This window comes from Alligator mississippiensis, chromosome 1 (genome assembly GCF_030867095.1).
Source record: "Alligator mississippiensis isolate rAllMis1 chromosome 1, rAllMis1, whole genome shotgun sequence".
NCBI classification, from domain to species: Eukaryota; Metazoa; Chordata; order Crocodylia; family Alligatoridae; genus Alligator; species Alligator mississippiensis.
Genome location: NC_081824.1, coordinates 24,267,255 through 24,282,086, shown reverse-complemented (window position 1 = coordinate 24,282,086; position 14,832 = coordinate 24,267,255).

The following is a 14,832-nucleotide window of genomic DNA, read 5'->3' as shown; positions in this document are numbered from 1 at the left end:
GCAACACCAGATGCTTTGAGTAGTCAAAGGGGTATTTGTGACATAGCAAACTGGTGCTGCATTTCCTTCCCCCAGTGCATTTTCACTAGCCTTGATGACTGTATAGCCCTTATTAACATATCATATCCTACATACTGTTGATTCTCAGTAAGATGCTAAGCAGCTGGAAGCTTCTGCAGATTGCCAGAAGGGAAACAGGCTCCCACACACAGAGCCTAATGTAACAACAATCCCTAGTTATTGGCAAGAAAGTTTCATTTTTTGTCATGGGGAAGAGGGGTTTAAGAAACTATAAATCTTTCCTGTCGCATGTCAAAAACATCACTCAGACTGAAGAAAAAGAAGTAGTTCCAATGCCAGCCTCTGACTTCTGGGGGCTTGATTTGGCGAAAAGACCACACTCTTTGCATGTCCTTTCTTTCCCTCTTCATGCTGTGCATCATTTCAGCTGACAGATTTACACAGGAAACCTGGCTCAGTGAGGCCTGCCGTAGTTGGTGGCAAACAAGAATATGAGGGAATTAACTTCTGGCCTGCTGACAGTGGCTAAATCTGCCAAAGCAGAGCTGGGTAATTTGGTTTCTTTCTTTTGTTGATTTTGTGCCAGCCCACAAGAGAGGATTAAGCAGCTAAATTCTGCATGGAGAACTCTACCCCTTTTCCTCAAATCCTATTGTCTTGATAGAATGACAGTAGCTAGTTGTGCCAATCTTTAACATCTTGCTGGCATTTCCCCAGAACATATCAGCTTTGGGTCCCTGAAAAGAGGGATTTGTTAAAGAACTGAAGTTAAAAGAAATAAAAAAGGATGGAGAGGATGAGAAACCATGGAGTAAAAGTTATGCCTTGTATTAATTAAAGGAACAAAGTTCTCTAAATCCTGATATAGACTCCACAATGAAATGTTGGTCAGCTCCTAAGTCTCCTTGTGACTAGCACATTAACAGTGACAGCGTTCACTCACTGTGACTTACAGCATTTGATTCATTCAAGAGCATTGAGAAGCTCTTCATTCATTTTACTCATTAACTCTGAGGAAGTTAAAAGTAACATCAAATTAATATCTTCAGTTTCCCTATGCTGTAAAAGTGAGCTAAAGACTGACCCAAATCTCTGCCAACACTTGGAATGAGCCCAAACTTTCCTTGCACTTCAAATCAGGTTGCTTAAGTGTTTACTGAAATTTTAATACCACAATGCTAATGAAAGAGGCTGCTCATGGGCTGCTTCTGAACTAAATGATTTATAAAGTTTAGGACTGTAATCCCACATAACCCAGGCCACAGAATTTCACACATTGATTCCTGCCTCAAGCATTGCGGTAGGGCTAAAGTATGCCTGTCAGAAAGACATGCAATCTTGAGTTAATATTTAAAAAAATGGAGAATTCTTTAAATCAAGATCAGTTTTTTTCCCCAAAACCCGGAAGAAGACTTCCCATCAGGATGTCAATTCTCATGAGAGGTCCAGCCTAATTTAGAGACCAAAGGAGCCTGAAGAAATATTTGAGTGCTAACTTTAAAAAGATCTTGGCTATCTGTCCAGTTCTTCCTTTAACAACACATCATTGCTTCCATGTGCAGACATGAATGTAAAAGGAAAGAAGGGGATAAGCAACAATAACATGCCTCTTAGGAGCAAGATACACTTATGTTTAAAAGACTATTTTACATCCTTAATTTTTTTTCCAGACTCATTTATAAGTGTGTCCTGTATAAGGTCATTTTCTGGATGTACCAGTTTCCACAGAACATACTCTAATATGTCCTTTATTATACTATAAATATAAGAAAGATGTTTCCCAGGCAGCATCAACACAAAACATTTATATGGATTCAGAACACCGAACAGCAAAATACTACCTTCAAGAAAGTTAAATATTATACTTTAATGTTTAAGAGAAATAATTTATCGTTGTTACTGTTACTACCGCCCCCTCTACACATGCAGGTAAAGGTGCCATTGGATCTAATATAAGATCCAAAGAATTGTACCTCCTGTCATGCCACACATCCATGGCAGGAAGTGCAATTGTGGGATTTTAGATCTAGTCATGCCTTATTGTTGCTGTGGGGGGAGCCCAATTCTAGGCTCCCTCTGCATTGGCAAGAAGCAGGCTTATATGGCTGGCATCCCCTTTACTGAGGATGTTCCCAGCCATGGGGGCCACAGTCATCCAGGACTGAGAGCCCCCACAGCTGTCGGGGCTCTCAGTCCCAGATAAACCACATGTGCAGGACCATCAGGTGCAGGACTCTCTATACTGGCTGCCCACATGGCATGAACGGCACGTGCCTCCAGAGACTGGGGGGCATGGCTGTGCCAGTGGCAGTGGGAGTGCGGCGGCAGCAAACGGGGAGCTCCCACAGACGCTGGCACTGTCAGTGGCACCTTTTTGCAAGGGGTGCACCACCATGCACAGGGGGTGCACATGCACCTACATGCACCCCCTATACGTTGCCCCTACAACATGGCATAGATGGGACCAAAAACCCTATCAGGCACAGTTATCCATTCCAGCTGCCTGTGTGGCAAAGCTGGGACGGAGACAGCATCAGGTGCAAAATTCTCTGTACTGGCTGTGCCCCATGGGCAGCTGGGACCAAGAGCCCCATCATCTCCAGGAGTCTCTGTAGCAGAAAGACCCCATACTTCCTTCCCTTCCCTCATCCATTTCTAACTTTCTCTTTTCCCTCTCTACCCCCCTCCCCCTCCACCCTTCTTATATGAAATAAGGTCTAGGATAAATCTTTTGTGAGTTAAGGTAAGGAAATATTTCTGTGCTTTGCAATGTGTTACTATATATATATATATATATATATATATATATAAGTCTCTTTTAGATTATGTATCATTAATTTTGCCATCTTGTATTGTTTTATATTCAAATTTTTGCTATTTTGTGCTATTTTTATACCAGTTTCGTATACTTCAGGCCTGTTTCCATGGTTAACCAAAATAATGTCAAGCCCCATTTTGTAATGTCAAGATTCCATTTTGTTACATTGTAACCTGCTTCTTCCCTTGCTCATCAAGACATGTTGTAACCCCATTGTAATGTCAGCTGTGCCTATATGAAAAGTTGACCCCCGAGTGAATGGAAACTATGAGTGTATGTGTCTAATAGTGACAAAGGTGGAAATAATGGACCCATCAACACAACCATACACAGGAACAGCCCTGCATTCAATTGGAAATAAGATTCCAGAAAGCAATCAGGAACAGTCTGGATTTGCAGTAACGTGGCACCACCACCATTGTGAATTCTGAGAAGTCCCCCACCCAAAACAGTCAGAGGAATGGATACTTCAAAACTGCACATCCCACTGGGTGGGACTCTCATCAACGAGAAAATGATAGCTGTTAGCCCCCCTTCTATTTGGGCGTCAAACCCACAGGGATCACAAGGGAACTGCCTGGTAAAAAAGCAGGGGAAAGTGACCCTGGTGGACACCTCCCCTATGTCGACCAGCACCCCATCACATAACCTGCACCAGCCATCTACCAGAGGATCAGCTGGCGACCGCCTCTAGATCCCAGCCTCGGGACGACATTGACTGGCCATTGATCATCAACCCATGGTACCTGGATAGGACTGCACACCACCAATGTCAGTCTCCAATTACCATCCCACAGTCACCTTTGTGTGTGTGTGCATGTGTGTGAGTGTGTGTGTGTGGACCAAGAGTTCCTTGTACCTGTTTTAGTTTCTTGTTTTGTTTGCATAGTTACACCCTCATCTAATAAACCTGATATTACTGATCCTGAGCATTGGTTTTGCTTGTCAAGTCAACATCTCCATCTCAGATGCCCATGTGGCACAGCTGGGACCGAGAGCCCCATCAGCTTCGGGCCTCTCAGCCCCTGCAGCTACTGCAGTTTCGCCGGTGTGGGAGTGTGTGCAGTGGCCCCTGGCTGGGAGATCACAAAGGCTTGGAGACTGCAGCAGCTGCAGTTTCCCAGCAGCAGACTGCCTACATGTGCAAATTAAAGCTGGATAGAAACCAGCTATAAGTTATTACACATTTTTGAGCAATAATTTTATAGCTGGCTGGACCCTCTTAAGGCACAAGTTAATTTGCATGTGTAGCCAGTTTAGATTTATTGCACAATTAACAAGGTTCTTGTGCAATAGATAGAATATGTAGAGGGGGGCCTACTCCTAGTACTACTACAAAATGATAGTTGTTGCTTTTGATCCTCATTAGAAATATTTTCTGTTTTCAGTATTTTACTCTTAAATATTTTCTATAGAGATCTAGTTGCTTAGAATATGATTTGACTGAATCAAAAGTTAAAAATAAAGGCTGTTAATCCCAATCTAGATTTCCCAGGTTTGGATCAAACTTTGGACTCATCGTTTTAAATTTAGCTCATCTCACATTAGACTTCTGTGTTTTATCATCAAATTATGTTTTACATAAATCTAAACATTTATACCACAACTATTCCTAGAGTGTCCACCCGCATGTTGCAGCCTAAGAATGTAGAGCACATGGCTTTTGAATTTATATTGGTACATTTTCAAGGTAGTCATCTGGGATGAAGTTCTACACTCTTATTAAAAACAAGTCATGAGTTGAAATCATTTATGTGAAACCAGAGAGATGTGAGGGCCACTATTCCCACCCACTGTCATAAATTACTAAAATGGAAACAAAAGCAAGCAATGAAAGTGTCTCTCCTTTTTTCACTTTTTCATCCGAGGTCTCTTGGCTAAAAAAGAGAGACCCATTTTCATCATTACACTTTTCATTTTTGAGATGAATATAGTTTTTTTAATCTAGAAAATAAGTCCATTTTACTGACCTTATTATTCATTATAAATAGTGGGATTTTTTAATATGTAAACAAATTAAAATGATGGCATAATATCTATTGGTGCAAATTACATGAGTAAGATTCATTTGTGTCAGTTGTCAAATAAGCAACAAAGTATAAATAAAGTTGTATGTTATAATTGCAAATATATTTCAAAAGTTTTGTTTTGCTGGAGTTGGTAGCTGCAGTGCAGCTCAGGCTGGTATTATGGAAGATGACATGGCAAGATTGGAATGGATTTTGTGGACTACCAAATTGCAACTCAGTTGGCCTGAGAGCTATAGGAAAACTATTGGAGTTAACTTTCCTGGATTAGGAGCTGACATTTGGAGGCTTGGCAGAGCAGATTTTGTGGAACTGGCTCTCCTGGCTTTAGGTTGGAGGCTGTACAAACTGAACAGAATAACAGAAGTCAATTCCAGATGCCAACGGGACTACCTGTTGTTTTAAATGAATTTTTGAGGCTCAGATGGATGAAAATTGATTCCTAAATACCAGTTTGGGTGCCTAATAGACTGGATAATTATTAACTAAGACAGTTAGGCCATACACTTTAAATGCTAGATTTTGCCCATTTTATTTTATTACATATGTAATTGTTTATTTTGCCTTAATAGAAAATATTTTTGGTTTCATATTATTTGGGACTTTCCTGACTGTGAGTGGGCAAAGTTTGCAGCTCATTATCGTTCTTGTTTTGGTCTTAGTACAAGCTAAAATTTTATGATTCTGTATCTTACCGCAGCTCACTTTTGGCACAGTAATTCTTAATTGACTCTGACCACTGCCAGGAAGAAATCTCTGGTCATTTGTTGTTTTGTTAGTATTTTAGATTTAGATAAATCCTAATTTGCATTGGTCACATTTGAGTGTGGAAAGGTATTTTTTGCATATAAAGGGACTTGCAACCCTAGTGTGACACATTACCTTATCATTACATAAATGCTGTAAATTGAATTGCTTTGAAGAATTAAATGAACCATTAAATGATCCATTTTGAGGAGCTTGCTATACTGACACTCTGAAATGGCATTTGAATTACCCACTTTGCCAACTCTGGCAAATGTTTTTAATTCTTTTTTTCCTGACCTAGCCTTAGGCTGATAAGAAAAGATAACATGAATGTAAGAGCCATGGCAAATTAGTTTATCATCACTACCAACACTACCCTCAAACAATCCAGGAAGCCTTCCAGCAAGGATTAACAGTATAATAAAGTTGCATCTAACATTTCTTGAGTTCATTTAACTTGAATGTTTGCTGGCAATGTTGAGTGTATTTTATTAAAGATATCTGCACAATTACCTTGAAGGAATAAAGCTTAAGCCTATTAAGTTACTAAACACCCAAGTTCCATGCTAAACTTAAGAGGCTTGATTCTATTGGGAGTGATATGGGTGCAGATTACTGGCTGTGTATTTTATAAACTCATTTATTGCTCATTCATGCATACTTTCATTTGAATAATCACGCCAAACTTCAGATAATTATTCCAATACTCCTGTATCTGCCACAATTGGTAAGAATTCCATTAAATGTATGTCCTTGATGACCAGTGGTTCAGCTGCACTGGGAGTATTTCAAGAAAAAGACATTTTATTAACCTGCTTTCAATCTTCAGAATAATTAAAGTCAAAGGATCTCCTGATCCTAACAGCCCATTCATCTAGACTGGCTTAGGTATACCAGTTTGGGTAGCAAACAGTATGCACAAAGGAGTGATGTGATTGTATTACATCCAGCCACCTTTGACTCCACAGCCTGAATGACTAGGTATCCATTGGACAACTGGGGAAGGCTTTGGTCTAAGCCTAGACCAGAACTTGAATTCATACCTCCAGAACTGTAACAAGATGCCTTAACAGCTCTTCCACCATGACTCCCATCATCATGATATGACTACGGTTCAAATTGCATCCTCAGTTTTGTTAAGGCAATTCTTGGGTAAATCTGTTGAAGTCAGTGAAGTGATTTACATTTTTATTGGTACTAATAACTGCACAGTTTGTCCTTGGAATCTACACAGCACTTGAACATTTGTGTACCTGTTATCTGTATTTTACAGGTAGAGAATTTAAGGTAATGAACTAAAGTAATTTTCTTCAGGCCCTGCAGAAAGTCAGTGAAGGAACCAAGGCATCCATGTTTCCAATCTTTGTGCTTTACTTTATTCTTGCATCTGTATTACTTTTCAATGTCCTAGAATCAGTGATTCGGGGGAGGGGGAGGAAGGGAGGGAGGGAATGAGCGGGACTTAGGATAAATCAAGGTTGTCTTAAAGACACCTTGGCAGGAAAGGTTCTTTAGGTAGATGTGATATCTTTTATTAGACCAACTACAGGGCAGGATTGGCAATCTGGTGATTGCAGCAAAGGAAAAAGCTGACCTCTTCAATGAGTTCTTTGCCTCCATATTTCTGAGCAGGGACCGGGAAAACTCCCCCACTAGGATTATGGACAGGCTCAGGGGACACGACGCCAAGCCTAGGGTCAGGGATGATCTAGTTAGGGAACTCTTGGAGGGGCTAGACATGTATAAATCAGCAGGTACGGATGCTCTTCATCTGAGGATACTGAGGGAATTGGCAGAGGTGATAGCAGGGCCCCTGGCACAGCTTTATGAGTGCTCATGGTGCTCTGGCCAGGTTCCAGAGGACTGGAAAAGGGCCAATGTGGTCCCCATTTACAAGAAGAGGAGAAAGGAGGACCCATGTAGCTATAGACCAGTTCGTCTTACTTCAGTCCTTGGGAAGATCTTTGTGAAAATTATCAAGGAACACATCTGCAGGGGCCCAGCATGGGAAGTAATGCTCAGGGGCAACCAACATGGGTTCATTGTGGGCAGATCCTGCCTGACTAACCTTGTTTCTTTTTACGACCAGGTCACAAAGTCCTTGGATGAGGGCATTGAGGAGGATGTCACCTACCTGGACTTCAAGAAGGCCTTTGACACTGTTTATCACCCCATTCTCATAAACAAAAGCTAGGCAGCTGCAGCATGGATACCTACACAGTCAGATGGGTAGCAAATTGGCCTGATACTTGCACCCAGAGAGTGGTGGTGGACGGGTCATTTTTGACTTGGAGGGATGTGGGCAGCGGAGTTCCCCAGGGCTCGGTCCTTGGGCCTGTGCTATTCAACATCTTTATCAGCAATTTGGAGGTAGGCATGGAAAGCACGCTGTCCAAATTCACTGACAACACCAAGATGTGGGACGAGGTGGGCACACTGGAGGGGAGGGACAGAATCCAACTAGATCTAGACAGGTTACAGAAGTGGGCGGATGAGAACAGAATGGAATTCAACGCAGACAAGTGGAAGCTGCTGCATCTAGGGAGAAGGAACCTGCAACACACCTATAGGCTGGGGAACACCCTTCTCAACAACACAGTGGTGGAAACGGATCTTGGAGTCATTGTTGACTCCAGGATGGACATGAGCCACCAATGGGAGGAAGCAGTAAGTAAGGCTAACCACACCTTGTCATGCATCTACAGATGTATCACAAGCAGGTCCAGGAAGGTGATCCTTTCCCTCTATGTGTCGCTGGTCAAGCCACAGTTGGAGTACTGAATCCATTTCTAGGCTCTGCAATTCAAGAGGGATGTGGCTATCCTCGAGAGGGTCTGGAGGAGGGCCACTCGCATGGTCAGGGGGCAGCAAGCCAGGCCCTACGAAGATAGACTAAAGGGCCTGAATCTATTTAGCCTCCACAAGAGAAGACTGAGAGGGGATCTGCTGGCCATCTATAAACTCACCAGAGGGGACCAGTGGAAAATAGGTGAGGCTCTGTTCCCCTGGGAACCACCTGGGACAACGGCCACAAATTGATTGAGAGCAGGTTCAGGCTTGATATCAAGAGGCACTACTTTATGGTCAGGGCTGCCAGGCTCTGGAATGGGTTCCTAAGGGAGGTGGTGCTCTCCCCTACCTTGGGGGTCTTCAAGAGGAGGTTGGATAGATATCTGGCTGGGGTATTATAATCCCAGCACTCATTCCTGCCCAGGGCAGGGGGTCAGACCTGATGATCTGTTCAGGTCCCTTCTGATCCTAGAAACCCTAGAAACTATGAAATATTTGGGAAAAGTTCTTTGCAAGCTTTCAGGCACAAACACCCTTCTTCAGGCATTGGGAGACTCTGCTGCTGTTTTGAGTTCTCCAAGGTAGAAAAAAACCCAAAAATAAACAAGTAGATTGTGAAGATGCAAAAAAGTGGAAGTTTGGAAGACAAAGGGTAGAGATAGGAGGGGGGAGAGGAGGGAAAAATCTGAAGGAATGCAGGTCATCAGCTTACAGGCAGGTTACCTTATGTGTTAGATGTCAGGCAGTTTGTTATATGTCATAAATCCAGTTTCTATATTAAGCCCATGATTTTTTGTATCCAGTAGATTTACGAAGTGCAGTTCATAGGCACATCTACGAAAGGTGTTTTGTAAGTTCCCTTTGAGGATTAGAACTGAGAGATCAGAGACGGAGTGATTGTCTTGTGAGAAGTGTGCACCCAAATGTAATTGTATATTTTTGTCTTTGATGGATTTTCGGTGTGTGTTCATTGTGGTATGCAGTTGTTGTTTGGTTTCTCCCACATACTTTCCATCAGGGCATTTGGTGGATGGAATGAAATGTATTACATTTCTGGAGGTGCAGGTGTCAGATCCAGGAATGGTGATGGTTCTATTGTGGGGTATTTTTATTGTGGGGCTAGTGGAGACATATTGGCAAGTTTTATATTTCTTGTTCTGGCGTGGTCTTGATTCATTTTGGTATGGTTTGGGTCACAAAAAGTTTGCTTCTGGTGATGAGGTTAGCAAGGTTTGGTGCTTGTTTAAAGGCTAGGATGCGTGGTTATGGAACGATCTTTTTAAGAATTGGGTCTTCTTCTAGTATGTGTTGCAACTGGTTGAGGATTTTCTGTATAGGTTCCAGGGAAGGATAGTATGTCATAACTAATGGTGTGCTATTTATGAGGATTTTCTTTTTATACTGCAGCAATTTTTCACATGGTATCCATGTGGCTCTTTCAACTGTGTGATCTGTCTCTTTGGAGAAGTCTCCTTGTTGGGTGAAAGCCCTTTTGAAATTAGTGAAGTGACAATCGCGGGTATTCTCCTCAGTGTAAATCCAGTGGTATCAGAGAGCTTGGCTGTACATTACAGCTTTTTGGTGTGTTTAGGGTGATTGCTGTGTAAATATGAATGTTGGTCCATGGGTTTCTTTTATATGGTGGTTTGCATTTTACCATTTTGGATATTGATCATGGTGCCTAAAAAGAAATGTTGGTGTTGGAGTATTCAAAAGAGAGTTTGATGAAGGGGTGATGAGTGTTGAATTTGTGATAGAAATCATTCAGAGACTGCGGGTTTTTGGCACAAATGATGAAGGATTAGCTGGCTGTCTCCCAGGGTAAATGAATCTTGTGCTATCTTAGAGCTTAATATAACAGGTTCTGTGCTGACTCTCCCCACACCCCTTACTACTGAAGCAACTGGTTGGCCTCGTGCTGTTGCTGGATGGGATTTTTCAGCAAAATGTTTATTTATAAAAAGATGCTAATTCATTAAATATCTTTGTGGGAAAGGGTCACTGATCAGGAACTTTTCAAGTCTAACTTGTTTGTCTTTAAAATTTTGAAATGATCAATGATCAAATTGGCCCAGATTTAAAAAAAAAAACAAGCTTAACGAATACTTGAGGTCTCAACTCTTCCATTTGATTCCACACAAGGCAATTTTTTAATAATTCAGATTTGCTCACAGGACTGCAACAGTCTTTCAACCTGCCTCTTTGTATCTCAGCAATGACTGGCTGTGAAAGTTGTTCCTAGATTAACTGCTAGCTCCAATTGTGGCCAAGAAAATGGCTCCATGTTTGGGGGATTGTTTAAAGTTGTCATTACAACTTCTTTTTGATTTGTGCTAAGAGCTTCTCTGCCAAGCTACAGGTTCTAATTCAATGGAAGTAAAAGTAGTGGGAGAGCAGAATCAGAGCCAGCCTTAGGGAAAATGATACCCTGGGTGAACTTGTATATTTTGGTGCCCCACCGGTGCCCCCTCCCAGTCAGCAGTGATGCTGCTGAAGATAGAGGCAGGCAGGAGGACAGAGTAGGAGGGGGAAGGGGCATGAGACGTATGGCTGCCACCAGACAGGTGGACCCTTCCCTGGCTTGTTCCTGTCCCTGCTGCACTGCAGCCACCCAGTAGCTGTCAGCCTGGCCTGCCACTATCTGAGCACCCAGGTGGGGTCACTGCTGAGGCTGGGAGTGATTGCAACACCCCTGGCACAGTTGTGCAGCCAGCCCCAGCCAAGGGTTTAGGGAAGGGGTGGGGGAAGCACGGCTGCACAGGCAGGTGGTCCTGTCTTCAGTTAAGTCCTAAATGCTGTGGGTGTTTCCCTGGCCCCATAATGGGGGAGGCAATGTGCTCCCACAGCCACCCACACTGTGTGTGTGTGTGTGTGTGTGTGTGTGTGTGTGTGTGTGTGTGTGTGTGTGTGTGGTGCCCCTCTGAAGCGCCTCCTGGTGGCCCCCTGATCATGACATCCTAGGTAGTCACCCACTTCACCCAGCTCTGAAGTCAACTCTGAGCAGAATAATACCTTCCTTTACGTTACGCAAAAATAGGAGGTGAAGAGAAATGAACAAAAAATACAAATTTATGAAAGAAGTCTGTAAATGTCTTAAGAAAAAAAAGTTAAATGCACAAATATGGAACATACACCAACTGCAGAGACATCCTCAGCCTGATGAAGGGTTTTTAAACCCGAAACCTTGCTTAGATTTTTTTTTTCCAACTATTTAAGTTGGTCTAATAAAAGATATCAGATTCACCCAAAGAACCTTGTCTGCCTATGCCCTTAGACCAACACAGCTACAACCTACACCCAAATATGGAATGGGAGATAACTAAATAGGTAGTATTGATGCTGAGTAGGATATGGAGATTATGGTAAATCACAAACTCATCATGAGGCAGCAATGTGTTGTTATCCTCCAAAAGGCAAATACAGTTTTAAATTGCATTATAGAAATATTGCATGCAAGACACAGGTTACAGCATACCCCTCCTCTTTTTCTTCTTCAGAAATCCATCACAGTCAAGGATGATTGTCTTCCATTACTGCCTAATCTGTGTGTCTGAAGATAGCTGATGAGGTCTATCTGGGACTGATAGACTCTACTGCAGCTCGGACATGTTTTCCCACGTTAGGTGGGTGGCGCTGGATTCTTGATTTGGTCTGTGACATGGTTTCTGGCACTCATGCTTTTCCATCTCCTGTTGTTGTTGTGAAGTTTCAAAGTACTGATATCCCTGTGGCAAACTCTTCCTCCTTTTGGGGTGGTCCTGGGCAACAGTCTCCCACAAGTTGACATCACACCTCTGCTTGCAATTGGTTAAGCTTCAGCTTAGTACAGTGTCCAGTCCTGTCCTGATACAGTGACCCTGAAGAAGTGAGCAACAAAGATGACAAGGGAGTGGAATCCAAGGCTGAGATAGTTAGTTATGTTTAGCTTGGAGAAAAGGAAATTTGCAGAACACAAATATTCAATTTATTTAAATATTTTAAAGGCTGCCAATAAAGAAGAGGGCATGAAGCAATGGTTTTATATTGCATCAAAGGCATTTGAGATTAAATCTCAAGGACAAAAAATACTTCCTTACTTTTGAACTTTAAGGTGATGGAGCAAGTTGCCTAGACAATTAGTGGTATCTTCTTCACTGGAGGTTTTCCAAAGACAGCTGGATGGGCATTAGGCATAGCACATCCTGCATTCATTCAGGAGGTTGGACTAGACGAAGATCCCTTTCAGCCCTATGATTCCAACACTCCATTTTGTTCTTGTTTATACTTGTATACCCCTATTCCTTTCATTGTGTACAGCAATAGATAAATGTGTTTTAGTGATCATCAGTAACTTCCTATATAATATTCAGAATATAGGCATGCTGGGCCTGATTTTGGGAGGTTCTGAGTTTCCTATTAACTGTTAATTTCAGCTCTCCTCAGGATGGGATTATATATTTGTAGTGGCAATATATTTTGGCCTTGTACAAACTCAGAACCACCAGATGGTGGTCCCATAAGCCAAAGACATAACCCAATAACATATCTTTATTCTTTTCCTCTTCATCCTCCCTCCCAACTGTTGTATAATGTCCAAAGATTTTTTTTTTATCAATCCTAGGTGGAAAGAAAAACAATTAAAGAAACAGTAATAGCCAGGTTGGCACCATTTCATGCAGTAGTAGGAAACAGAGCAGCAATGGCAATAACAACAGCACAGAGGGTACATCTGAACCATTTATGAGCACAAAATATGGTTCCATCTTAGCTTGTCATTCATATTAGACCAGTGAGAACAGACACTGTCTGCTATAAACCTCATTTTTGTAAGCTTATTCCCATAACAGAAAGTTACCCCATGCACTTAAGGGAAATGATAAATGACACTAAAAAAATTAGGCAGAGCAGGGAGCTGTGCTTAGGACAGCCAAATCCTTAAAATGACATACATAAAATCCCCCCCTTATAGAATCCATCAGCCTTCCAATGTACTTCTTAGAGGAAGTGGCAGTGAAGAGGATTAATGGACTAATTTCCATATCTGTGCAATGATTATGGACGTTCCTTATCCCTAGAAAAAATAACTTTGGGTGTTGCTGGCCATTTGTCCATGCCAGCACCTGTCATCTAGATATATATAGCTGGAGTAGTTCCATGATTGTTGATCCATGTACAATGTGCGCTGCATACACACTGCTTATTTTAGAGAACATGGAGGTGGACACATCATAAGGAAAAAGTCTACAGAGATTTTTAAGGGTCTACCTTGTCATTTTGTTTTGTGTCATCTCTTTCTTATACTTTTCCTTTACAGTGCTAAGCATTTTAACTGACTACAGGACAACAACATTTTTCCTCATAGACCGTTTTCTGACAATTACCTTGGATACCAAACATCTGACTCATAACCTTTAAGACGCTTGAATGGTGGCTGAGAGGGTATGGGTGCTAAGGTTGACATGGGTATGCATTGTTGATAGCCCAGAGGTTGCAAGTTTAAGGCCAGAGCAGAAGCACTCATAGCACGGCCTACTAAATTCCAACAAGTCTATGAATTCTGCTAAATATCTTGTCAGACAAGGACACCAAAAAGGAAAGGAAGATGCTAAAATAACTAAGCTACCTAGTTAACTTTCTTGTTTTGTGAAGGAAACCATAAGGAATAAATAAATAAAGAATAATTTATGCCAGATTAAATGTCCAGGCCTGCCATCTTGAAAACAGTCGTTTCCAGAAGTGCCAACTATGTAGTAGGCACTGAAAGACTCAACAGAAAGGTCTCATGATACGATTACTATACTTGTCTGTCCTGAACAGAGGGCTTGGCTAGAAGATCTTGTGAGGTCTCTTTCAACCCTATTTTACTGTGAATCTATGATTTAAACATATGTCTATATGTTAAATAACAAGGTGGGTACTGGTGTGGCAGATTTATCCCTGGTCTAAGTGGACTCATGTTCATTGAAAGTGACAGAAAACTGTTCCTCTCTGCTGGATATAAACATGAACCAGTAATTCATTTACTAAATCCTCCTCATGATAAAACATGTGACTGAAGTGTTTGGCTTGAACTTCTGTCAGTACCAAAGTGGTTGAGGTAAACTATGCAAACTCTTATCTGGGGTTTTTCCAAGTATTGTTCTGTTTCTCTACCTTTTTCCATTCCTCTTACATTCCAGTAGCCATTCTTCAGGTTTTGCTTCAGTAAGACCATCTTTTTGGAGAAGACATATCATTTAATTGGAATAAAATTAATGGGGTTCGATAGAGAAGCAGTATGTCTCTATGTCAATTATTCCAAAGCTCCATAAAATTAATTATGGAATGAGTCTTTCTTGTGGATGGTTTAACCTTTTCATAAAATTCTGTGGAAGGGATAGAATTCTACACAATGGCTAAAATAATCCATCAAAAAAGGAAAGAATATTATGGATGGTTATTGTTTGCTAT